Source organism: Rhinichthys klamathensis, unplaced genomic scaffold (assembly GCF_029890125.1).
Source record: "Rhinichthys klamathensis goyatoka isolate OS25496 unplaced genomic scaffold, OSU_Roscu_1.1 h1tg000566l_1, whole genome shotgun sequence".
Lineage (NCBI taxonomy): Eukaryota > Metazoa > Chordata > Actinopteri > Cypriniformes > Leuciscidae > Rhinichthys > Rhinichthys klamathensis.
In genome coordinates, this window is record NW_026607032.1 from 898479 (window position 1) to 910685 (window position 12207).

Here is a 12207-nt window from a genome sequence, read left to right on the forward strand (position 1 = left end):
TCACAATATTTTTTTGTAAGTACTGGACTGGAAAGTAAGATTCTGATGTACTGAATACTAAACCCTACAAATTAATGCGTAGGCTATTTTTAATATCAATTAAATACATGAAAACCCGAAAATACATTATATTTGTTATACATTTTATATTTTTATTATAATAACATTTATTTATTTTGTATATTTGATAGAACAATTATGTATAAACTTTTATTATTATTATTTTACAAGCTATGCAAGATTATATTAGGTCAAGTTAAGATGTCATGGAATGGACCATACATTTTTTTTGTAATGTGGTTAATGAAAACACTTTTTTGCCTAATTTACTATGTTCTCAAGTTTTCGTTGTAGTTGGAAAAACAATTAGTTATTTAGTATAACTTAATATTAAGCTCAATATTCTTTGAAGAGAATTAGTTACTTTTTTCTGTGGTAGCCTACATTTTTTTTTAGCAAGCTGCTTAATGCTTTAAAAAGTTTTATATATATATATATATATATATATATATATATATATATATATATATATATATATATATATATATATAGTATTTTTTGAAAAGAATGTACAACAATGTAGCCTTTCTACAGTGGCTCTGGTAACGTTTGCTTTTACCAAATCAGGTCGTGCAAATATATATATATATATATATATATACTGAGCCAACCTTTAACGCAAGTGAAACATTTGTTCTTATCAGAGGCGGACAGAGTACAGAGCTTTGTTACTTGAGTAAAAGTACAGATACCCCTTGCTAAATTTTACTCAAGTACAAGTAAAAGTACTACATTCAGATGTCTACTTAAGTAAAAGTACTAAAGTACTTGTTTTTAAAAGTACTTGAGTATCAAGAGTACAAGAGTAGATTTTCTAAATATTGCATTACTAATCTACTGCCACAGTGCTTACATTTATGCACAGAAACGTCCTACATGGAGTTATGAAAAATGTTAATGTTAATACCTTGGAGAATGTAAAAGGAATTGAAAGTAAAATCAAGTCATTTTCATCTTTTTACCATGTTGCTTTATTTAATTTAATTAAATTTTTGGGGGGTCCCATCTTTAAATGCGGGGACAACACACACACACACACACACACACAACACATGTAAGGGTGGGGCTGCCAATAAAGCACCTAAAAGCTGTCACAAAGAACCGCCAAAAGGAATGATTATGAATATGTAAAATATAGCAAGGAGATATTTTAATTGTTTATCAATAAACACTTGTTAATAAACAAGTGTTTTCTTTGTCAGTGTCGGCTAGATGAAGTTGATGATGCTGACTCGCGATCTTCAGTAGTGAACGCGCCAGAGAGAAATGCACATTTCATACAGATTACATAAGCAGAGAGCAGTCTGTCGTCTGTTTTCTTTCGTTTTGAATTTTTCTGTTTAAAAGTAGACATGTCTGTGAGAGGCAAGTAGGCTACCTTATACACTGTGTTTCGGTTCATTTATGAGACGAGATCCAGTTCACGTGCCGGCGCCTCCGTTTCTTATCTATCGTCTGCTATTTACTTCTTATTTATTAAACCCAGGCAATTGGTTGATGAAACATTGATTCAAATTAAGATACAATTAATGCAAAACGAAATTCAGGTTAAAGAAAGGTTTTGTGTTTTCTGTTTGATGTCTCTGTGAAAGTTTTAAAGCATTTTTTATGCCGCTTTCAGAGCGCTCACGTCCGTAACGGAGAACACGTCCATAACATCGTTTTTTCCTCATAAATGCAAACAAGAAAAATAAAATAAATATTTTATGTACTGTGGAGACTGAGCGCCAACCCTTCTTCATTCGCTGGGTAGTAGCCTACTTTGGTTTGCGCAGTGTAATTCACATAATCATTAAAAATATATTTTGCCTCCTAAAGTTTTTTTTTTAAGAAATCAGAAATCCCTCGTGACTACGCCACTGCCACATTTGAACCTGACTGTGTTAAACACACCACATACTCAAGAACATCAAACCAAATGCTTGGCTTACATTAATGTGTAATATAAAATCTGACCATGGAGTTGACTTTGGCGGAAAGCTGAAAGTGATTGCTGATAGGCTGTCCCAATCAGTGGCGCCTGCACAATCCAATCACGTTTGAGAGGGAAACAACAAATTGAGGGTTTCCGAGATTTTTCTTTACTTTTTTTTTTTTTTACTCGGGTACTCGCGGTTATGGATAGAAATGTATTGGAGTAAAGAGTACAATATTTGCCTCTCAAATGTACTTGAGTAAAGTCATGAGTACTCCCCAAAAATTATACTCGAGTAAAGTACAGATCCCTCAAAATTGTACTTAAGTACTGTACTCAAGTAAATGTACTCCGTTACTGTCCGGCTCTGGTTCTTATATAGGTGCTCTAAGCGATGCCACGCGTTTTTCAGGCCAAATCGTTTTTTGTCACATACAGCAAACATCTCCTCACTATCCGCTTGCTGCCTGTCCCCTGAACACACTGTAAAAAAAAACGCGGTCTCTATAACTTTTAGACAGCCCAGAGAAAGTTATAGCCTGAGACAGCCCAGGCTCCACAAACAGCAACAAAAACAAACTGCAGCAACCCGCTCCACGAAACAAAACAAACAGTGTTCCAGCCAATAACCGACAAGAATGATTTGGGGTGGGGTTAGTGCGCGTACACATGAAGGGGGGTGTGGAGGAGAGAGAAGCATGAAGAGGGAAGTTAGAATTTGATATGGCCGACACACGACCAAAGAGACTCAGATGAACAGATTGCAAAAATGCAAAGAAGAGGGAAAAGGAGAATGAACGCGCAAAGTCCCGAATTTACATTTGAAAAGCCTTTGAAAGGTGACGAGAACTCCGCCGGCAGAAGGGCTTCCAATCCGACATTCAGGTAACTTAGCTCTGTTTTTGCTGGACAGGTGGGTAAATCCATTTTGGTTTTTCTAAGAGGACTTTCATGTTCGCCTAACAACAGACACAAGGATAATTAGCTATAACAATGCAGTCAGCGCTAACTTTGGTGAACACAACATAACGTATTTTTAGGTTTCTAGCAGCTAGCTATCGATCTCTATCATCTCTATTGAGGATCAAGCAAACTCACAGTAGGGCGACAGTTTGTGAATGATTGTTTTCACCAACTGTTTGTTATGAATTTGAATGTTCATCATTCATGGCCTATTGACAACTTTGACTAAATTTGTTTACGACGGAGGGAGGGTCTAGATAGCCTCCGTTTTGTTTGACAATACTTCGAACATCAACAAGAAGTGATGTCACCACCCAACATCGAGAGAGCACCTTTAAACCACAGTTTAGACATTATTTGAATTATTGTAAAAATAAATTAAATTTTGAGGTTGAAAACACTTTACTGTTTACAGGTGACAGCTGTGAATGGATGGAGAAAAGTACAGTCTTGTCAGAGTTTGTTGCTGAGCCACCGTGAGTGTTTTTACCATTACCTCACACATTGAAGTCTTCTTGATGTTCACTTTTTTGGCTGTTATTCTTTATTCCTTTATATAATCATTGTTTAACTGTTTGTAGCTCAGACCAACACTATAGATTTGTAAATGGGTCAATGACGTATAAGGATTTTCGACAGGCCAATTTTAAAATACAAAAAAAAAAAACCTATTGCAATTGTTCAAACATTAAGGATGTTGTGTACACATAAATTCATATTAAAGGTGCAAAATGTGTAAAATTTTTGAGTATCTATCTGTTAATAGAAATGCAATATTACATCCATAACTATGTTTTCAGTGGTGTATAAAAAACTTACTTCCCGGTAATAAACCGTAATGTTTTTATTACCTTAGAATGAGACATCAACATGCACCCCCTTCTATGAAGGTCGACATATTGTGACGTCATGTTTCTACCGTAGCCGACAGCGAACAAACAGCGCTACAGAGCGCGTTTCGTCACTACCTTGAAAGAGAAGCAGCAGAAAGCTAGAAGCTAGCCATAAACACAGTGAGTAGTGACTTTTCCCTTGTCAGTGGTGTAAAGTATGTAGTTGGATTGTTTCATGTAACTTAGTTCTTCTCCCTCGCTGTGTTATGGCTTTGCTGTGTGGGGATAAATGTGCTGGTTACGTTTGTGAGACAGCTAATTAGTACTCTTGTCATTGACCGTAAAACAATATGTTACAGGAATCGCCAACCCGTCGATCGCGGTCGACAAGTCGATCTTGGAAGCATTTTAAGTCGATCGCGAAGAGTTTTCAAAATCAGAGAAAAAAAGCCTATTGTACGGTGGCCGAGAGAGCTCAACACGCTGCAAAAGAAGAAAACACATACAAATAGAAAAAAAACGTGTGCAAATAGAAAAAAACACATGCAAATAAAAAAAACACCCGCAAATTAAGAAAACATCTTCATCAGTTTCACAACATACGTGTGCTCCAAATACTCACAACACCACCAAATACAGAAACGCACTGCAAAAGCTCACAACACAAATACATAAACGCGCTGCAAATAACACGGACCACAACGGAAATGTTTCCAGGGGAACCAAATAAGTGACGAACCTGGCTGGGACGTGCTGGCATAGATAGATATCCATAAATCTATGCGTGCTGGTGCTTACAGCTTAAAATTCGACTTTATTTATTTATTTGTGCAAAACATACAGAGATTAATTTTTTTATGACATACAACTTGTATACAATGTACAAAATGTATTAACAATATGTTCAATGTCATCAGAATACAAATGAGAAAAGAACAATGAATTGGAAACTAAAATAAATAAATAAAAAAGATAAAGAAGAAAAACATGAAGGAAAGATATTTATCTATACATCAGTTACACTGTACAAATTGTTTCATGTTATTTTTATATTTTCATAAAGAAAAGTTTCGTAAGAAATGTTAGGTAATGAAGGGTCCAAAATTTTAAAGTTGAGACACACAGATATATAACGCATATAAAAAAAAAAAAAAGTAAAAATACAAATGTATTTGCAACCGTTATGTTAACAGCATTATATTTCTGTCGTAAGACCAGCTCTTCAGCTAATGGACGCCGTGCTGCGTTGTCATGGGAACATCCCAGGTGAAAATAATGAGGAATTACTTTGTCTTTAGTTGCTCCTTCATCAAGTGCGTTCCACACGGCTATAATGGCACACTAGAGCCCTGCTCACTCCAAAGTCCCACTTTAAGGGCTCTGCCGTCTGCCCTTCGAAGGGAGTAGGGCACAGAGACGCTCACGAGCAGTAAGCACGTCCCAGCCGGGTTCGTCACTAATTTGGTTCCCCTGGAAACATTTCCGTTGTGGTCTGTGTTATTTGCAGCGCGTTTATGTATTTGGTTGTGTTGTGAACTTTTGCAGCGCGTTTCTGGATTTGGAGCACACATGTGTTGTGAAACTGATGCAAGATGTTTTTTTTCTATTTGCATGTGTTTTTTTCTATTTGCATGTGTTTTTTTCTATTTGCACGCGTTGTTTTCTATTTGCATGTGTTTGCTTCAGTTGCAGCGCGTTGAGCTCTCTCGCCCACCGTACTATTGTGTGTAGTAAATGGTGTCTATGGGATGCGGAGCCGCGCGCGCTCGCTGTTACAATCATGTCATTTTTGCCGTGCGCACCTTTGGGCTTATGCGGACGCGTCGAGTTTAAACAATGCTTTACGCTTTAACCAGCTCAGCCACAGTAACAGCTCATATTTAGCCGGCTAAACTTTTACTACCCTGTTAGAAGGGATTACTCTCCCTCGCTGTATTATGGGTTTGCTATGTGGGGAGAAATGTGCTGGTTACGTTTGTGAGACAATCAGCTGATTACTATTATTATATTATATATTAAGACCCTTGATCCTCACCTGACTATGGCTTTGTAAACTTTATTCATGATGTGGTTTATAATGGACTGTGGTACAGAAACAGTGACAATGTTACACACTCTTGGCTTACTCTGGCTATTCTCTGCTGTCTCAGACGACGATATGTTTGTCCCGTTTTAGCCACCGTAGCTTCTTCGAAAGGGAGGGGTGAGCAGTGGGCTGAGCCCTTAGTGCAACTCGCAACCGAACCGCTAGATGTCGCTAAAAAATACACACTGCACCTTTAAAATTTTAGTGTTTCTTCATCTAGACGAATTGGCCGTAGCCTTAAAAAATGTCATGTGGTGCGACTGTGGTTTATCTTAAAATTAATTAATTTCCTTAACATGCTTAACATTTTTTTTACAAGTTCTTAGCAATTAAAGTGTTTATAAACAAAGTATTTGCATTTCTTTTGAGTTTTTGTAAATAATGATCTCATTATTTGTTCTGCAATTTCAGAGTTACCTTGTTAAATCTAGTTAACAGACTTATTTTTCCTGTAAATCACATAAAACTGATAAAAATGTTTTAAAAATACCATTCACTTAAGCATACTGTATCAGTGATTCATATTTCAGCCACAGAAATAAGATATTTTATTTTTAATTTAATACAGTGATTGCTTTTATTGGTCACACCACATGATGAGTGGTCGCTCCAAAAAAGAGATCCATGAACAATACATTTTATACAGAAAATAGATTTGAGCCAGATTTTATACAAATTTCACAGAATTTTCCTGAACACAAACATTTTATAAACATTTATTTTTGATAAAAATCACATCGCAAACATAAGTGCACCATTTCATTTAACTTGATTTAGAATTTCTTTCTAACAAATAATAATGGTATAGATATAAATACAAGTATTGTATACAGGCAACATTTTGGGTCAATAGTTTTTTTTAAGTAATTAATACTTTTATTAATCAAGGACACATTAAATTGATAAATAGTGACAGTAAAGAATCAAGATATTTGTGGCCCTGGATCACAAAACCAGTCACAAGGGTACATTTTCTGAAACTGAGATTTATACATCATCTGAGAGTTGAATAAATAAGCTTTCCATTGATGTATGATTTGTTAGGATAGGACAATATTTGGCCAAGATACAACTATTTGAAAATCTTGAATCTGAGAGAATCTTGAATCTGATTTTGCTGCATCCACTCACAAAAATATTTTTTATATATATTTACGGTAGGAAATTTACAAAATATCTTCATGGAACTTGATCTTTACTTAATATTCGAATGATTTCTGGCATAAAAGAAAAATTGAACATTTTGACCCATACAATGTATTTTTTGCTATTGCCACAAATATACCCGTGCGACTTGACTGGTTTTGTGGTCCAGGGTCACATTTAGGATATAATGTTACAAAAGATTCTATTTCAAATAAATGCTGTTCTTTTGAACTTTCTATTCATCAAATAATCCTGACATGTACAATGTATCACAGTTTCCACAAAAATATGAACATTGATAATAATCAGAAATGTTTCTTGAGCAGCGAATCATTTTATTAGAATGATTTCTGAAGGATCATGTGACACTGAAGACTGGAGTAATGACGCTGGAAATTCAGCTTTGATCACAGGAATAAATTACACTTTACTATATATTCACATAGAAAACAGCTATTTTAAACTGTAATAATATTTCACTCTTCTCCTAGCAAGGTACTCAGCTCAGAATTTTTACTTCGCTTGGCAGTGGCATCTGGTAAAATAGATTAAAATAGTTTAAAATAAATAAATAGGCTAATACATTACTAATAAATGCATAATTACTAAACTGAAATTACATGCTCTAAAAAAATATTTTTGCATTTTTCTCATATTGTACAAAGAGTAAACATAAACCGTCTGAAATATCCCAAATTGCATAAATTTCTATTCCTAATGATACTAAATTAAAGTACTTTTTATACATAAACTGTCAATTGAATATAAAAGCACAAAAACTGCCAATCTAGGACATATATCTATCATGGAAAACAGTCTGCAGTGGTCGCACCACATGATATTTGGTCGCACCACATGATGTTTTCAAATTCAGTCAAAATTTACAGGCACAGAATTGGCCACCTAAACAAAACAAGCTAGCTTCCCACAAAAGTTCACTATGAAATTTATAATAAAATATATATATTTGTAGAAATAACTTTAATATAAAGTTTTTTGAGGTCATACCACATGACATCCGAATGTGGTAACTACACATACCAACCATTACAAAAGTTTTTTTCCCCCCAATTTGAGAGGATTACAAAACTGTTTGCTGCTTCCATGGGTCCTTGTTAAATTGTTATATGATGTAACCTCCTGTGTTTGAATAGTTTTCAACATAAAAGTCACAAAATGGTAGTTTCTTTATACCACACGATATTTCATAAAATGCACATCATCGGACAAAGTTTGTTTGTATATTATGATGGAAATATAAATACAGATGCTTTGAATTTTTTTTACAGGATTACAAAACTCTTTGGAAATCATGCCAAATTGTGCAGAAAATAAATTTGAATAAATTTAGAGTAATTTCAAAGACGTTTCCAAAACAGAAGTTATGGCCGGACGGTCGCACCACATGATATTTTGACACTTTAAATAACAACAAAACTACAAATAACTAAAGGTTTTTAAAAAGTTAAAGTGAGTATACATGGGAGAGGTACTACAAATATACAGTATCTTTTAATGCATTTATACCCGTTTTTATGTGAAAAAATGAAATCGGACAGAAAATGTTGCCGTCACTTCATTGACACACATACGTTCTGATTGTTGGAGTTCATAAAAGAATCTTGCTTCACAAAGAGGTAGGAAACTAAAAGTGCATGATCAAACACAATCTGTGCCAGGAAAGGGTTTACGAAATATACACATTCATCATAATATGAAAGGAAAATGTCACAAATGATCAAACTAAATTTTCTGCTATTATGCCACCTAATTTTTCATATTGTGGTAGTCCTTTTGAAATCGTGATCGTCTATTAAGCCATGACAATCTGAAAGTGGTAATATTCCTTTAGAAGATGAAGGAAAACAGTTATTGCATCTTTTTTCTCTACCTACTTTTTTTCTATTTGCTGAATTTTCCACTAACTTTAAAGGAGAACTCCGGCGCAAAATGAACCTTTGGTCTAATTACACATTGTTACCTAGTCAACCGTTATCTGAAATTTGTTTTCATGATTATCGAATGTAAATAGTTTAATCTTTAAAAACAGTATAACGCTAGTATAACGCTAGTATATAGGGCATAGAGTAATGACAAATAAAATTTGCTTGTTAATACCACTAACAAGGCTCAAAATAGCCCCACACTAACACAGTAGCATAATGAGGGTCCCTACCTTCAAACCGAAGCATTGAGAACTTTGTCAGTGTCCAGACAGTTTAATAAGAAGATATTTTATACAGTCAACTTCGCGTATACAGGCAGAAGCCATCTTTGAAAAACAGTCTCTACCAGTTGATCTACGAACGCCGATCCAAGTGCGCTGGTGAGATGTGAACGAGCTATAAGTTGTGATAAGGTGAGCGCGAACAGTAGGCTTGGATCGGCGTTCGTAGATCGACTGGTAGAGACTGTTTTTCAAAGATGGCTTCTGCCTGTATACGCGAAGTTGACTGTATGTTTAAAATATCTTCTTATTAAACTGTCTGGACACTGACAAAGTTCTCAATGCTTCGGTTTGAAGGTAGGGACCCTCATTATGCTACCGTGTTAGTGTGGGGCTATTTTGAGCCTTGTTAGTGGTATTAACAAGCGATTTTTATTTGTCATTACTCTATGCCCTATATACTAGCGTTATACTAGCGTTATAGGCTAAACTGTTTTTAGAGATAAAACTATTTACATTCGATAATCATGAAAACAAATCTCAGATAACGGTTGACTAGGTAACAATGTGTAATTAGACCAAAGGTTCATTTTGCGCTGGAGTTCTCCTTTAATGTACTTGAACTTGCTTTACTTTGAAGGTGCTTTTTATTAAGCATTATAGGGGGATATATATTTTGGTTTAATGTAGATTATAATTCTTCAGCGTTTAATGCATTTAGAACTACCTTAACATTGTTGTATGTTTGGTGTTAGCTGTAATTGTTGTTTCAATATATTTAGAACTAATATTTAAGTGTTTAAACAGCACACATTGATCACAAAAAGTACATACAACTGCATGTTTTAGAAAACATTTTATTTACATTGTGATAAATAAAAATAAATAAATAGTAATGTTCAGTTATCCTCATTTACTTGCAAATGACTAGAAAATTGCACTATTTACTACAAGAAAACCTGATGCGAGAGGGCATGTAAGAATGAAGATTAAAAAATAAAATGTTAAAATAAGACTAACTAATAGAAAAGTACTGAATATTATTCAGATTTTATGCCCTCTTAAATTAATCAGTTTCTTAAAAAATATGGTATGGTTATTATATATAGGCTATATATACAAAACATGAACATCTATCAAATATATATATACATATATATATATATATATACATATATACATTTTACACAAGTATATTATTTATGTGAATAATGCATATATATTTTAATTATGTAATAAAGAAAAAAAATATACATTTTTATACAATCAATGCATTTCAAAATGCATAAAATAAAATATAGTAAAAGTACAAAAAAATATATTTTTTCTTAAAATGTTTGTATATTTTGATAGATGTTCATCTACAGATAAATGTAGATAATTATGTCAGTTATTAAGTTATTGTGTATTTTTTAAACTTAATACCAATAAATACCACTAGAGGGCCTATTGAGCTAAACAGAAATAAATTTTGTCTGTAAAAGAAAGTGACCTGTAAACCTACTCGTGCCATTGCTGTATACCCTTTCCTGAAAATTCCCGGACTGGGAGGGAAGATGGTGTTCTAACCAGACACAAAAGAATAAGGATTTGTTCCTCTTGGATTTGCATATTGTATTCAGGTGTTTTCACAACCCATCCCTGATGAGATCATGGCAAACACTCAAAGTGATTAATCCTTCCCTTATTCCTGTGATCACTGTTTCAAGACTGCTCACGTTAAATTTTATGTAGCACGGATAAAAAAAGCCTGGCCGTGCCCTTTCACATAATCCCAAGCCGCGGAGGAAATCAGTTTATTCTTTCATATTGATTTCACATCATTATAAGAGTTTTCATCTAGTGAAATGACTGCACTTGTCCTTGTACACATCCTCTGCTTAGCTGTTCACTTCCATAGTAATTTCCATAGTATTCCATAGTATCATAGAGACAATCAGTATCAGTAATTTCCTTAAATTCAAAATGTGTCACCATATTATATAAATATAATGTTCCCTTAATTCTGTCTCTTTATTTCCATGCACATCCCATCTGCTTCGAGAACTGAGCCTTCGGGTAAGTTGTTCTTCTGTTTTGTTCCACACCGATGGCCCCGTCTCTGTGTTTGGCGTAACGTTTTAAAGAAAAAGAAAGAGCTAGCTATTATTAGTTTTGTGTGTTTTGGGAAATCACATACATCATTCAGCATATATCTCAACTAACAAGCTGCACCCACCTGCTCAAAAGAAGCACTGTACAAAATTGCAGTAAGTAAGGCATTGTTAACAATTAAAATAAAAGCAACATGCATGGCGTACTTGGCAGATTTGAACATTTATGAACTGGACTAGGCAAAAAGTTTCTGCCACATTAAAATCGATGAAGTAGAAACCGCGCAGGATTCTGGCCTCCCCCTCCTGTAGGGGATGGGAAAAGCACATTCGATACTCACTACTGTGATAGTAAAAACAGGTATCTTTATCACAAAGCAAATTTTGCCGCATAAAACATCAAGGTTACTAAGGCTGTCGTCAAGCTCCTGAAATCTGAGAGACGTATACAATATCATAAGAACAGTTTATTTGACACTGCAGATATAGTGACCCTCACAACACTGTGTGGTTCTTACATCATAGCAGACATTTATGACTGATAGCTCCTGTATTCTGCTCCATCATGCTTCTAGACAAGGGTGGTTCCCAGCGGCTGGAACTCACAGCTCATTTTGTAATATTATGTGCTTCAGACGTGATTTGTTTAGAAGGAATTTGCAGTTCAGCAGCACAGTTTGATTGATATGTGAACAAAATACTTTAAAGTAGGTCAAGTCAAACTAAAAGTCTAAAATGACTTTTGATTAGTTTTTTTTAGACACTTGTATGAAATCTCATCAAATTGTTGAAACAACTTGTAATTTTGTTGTAATTGTATGTGTATTACTTAAGAAGCTAAAAGGAATAAATGAACGCCTAAAGGAATATTCAGCCAAAGTACAAAGGAATTCCCACTTTCTCTTGTTGTATAAAAAAATATATATATATATATCGGGGTTACC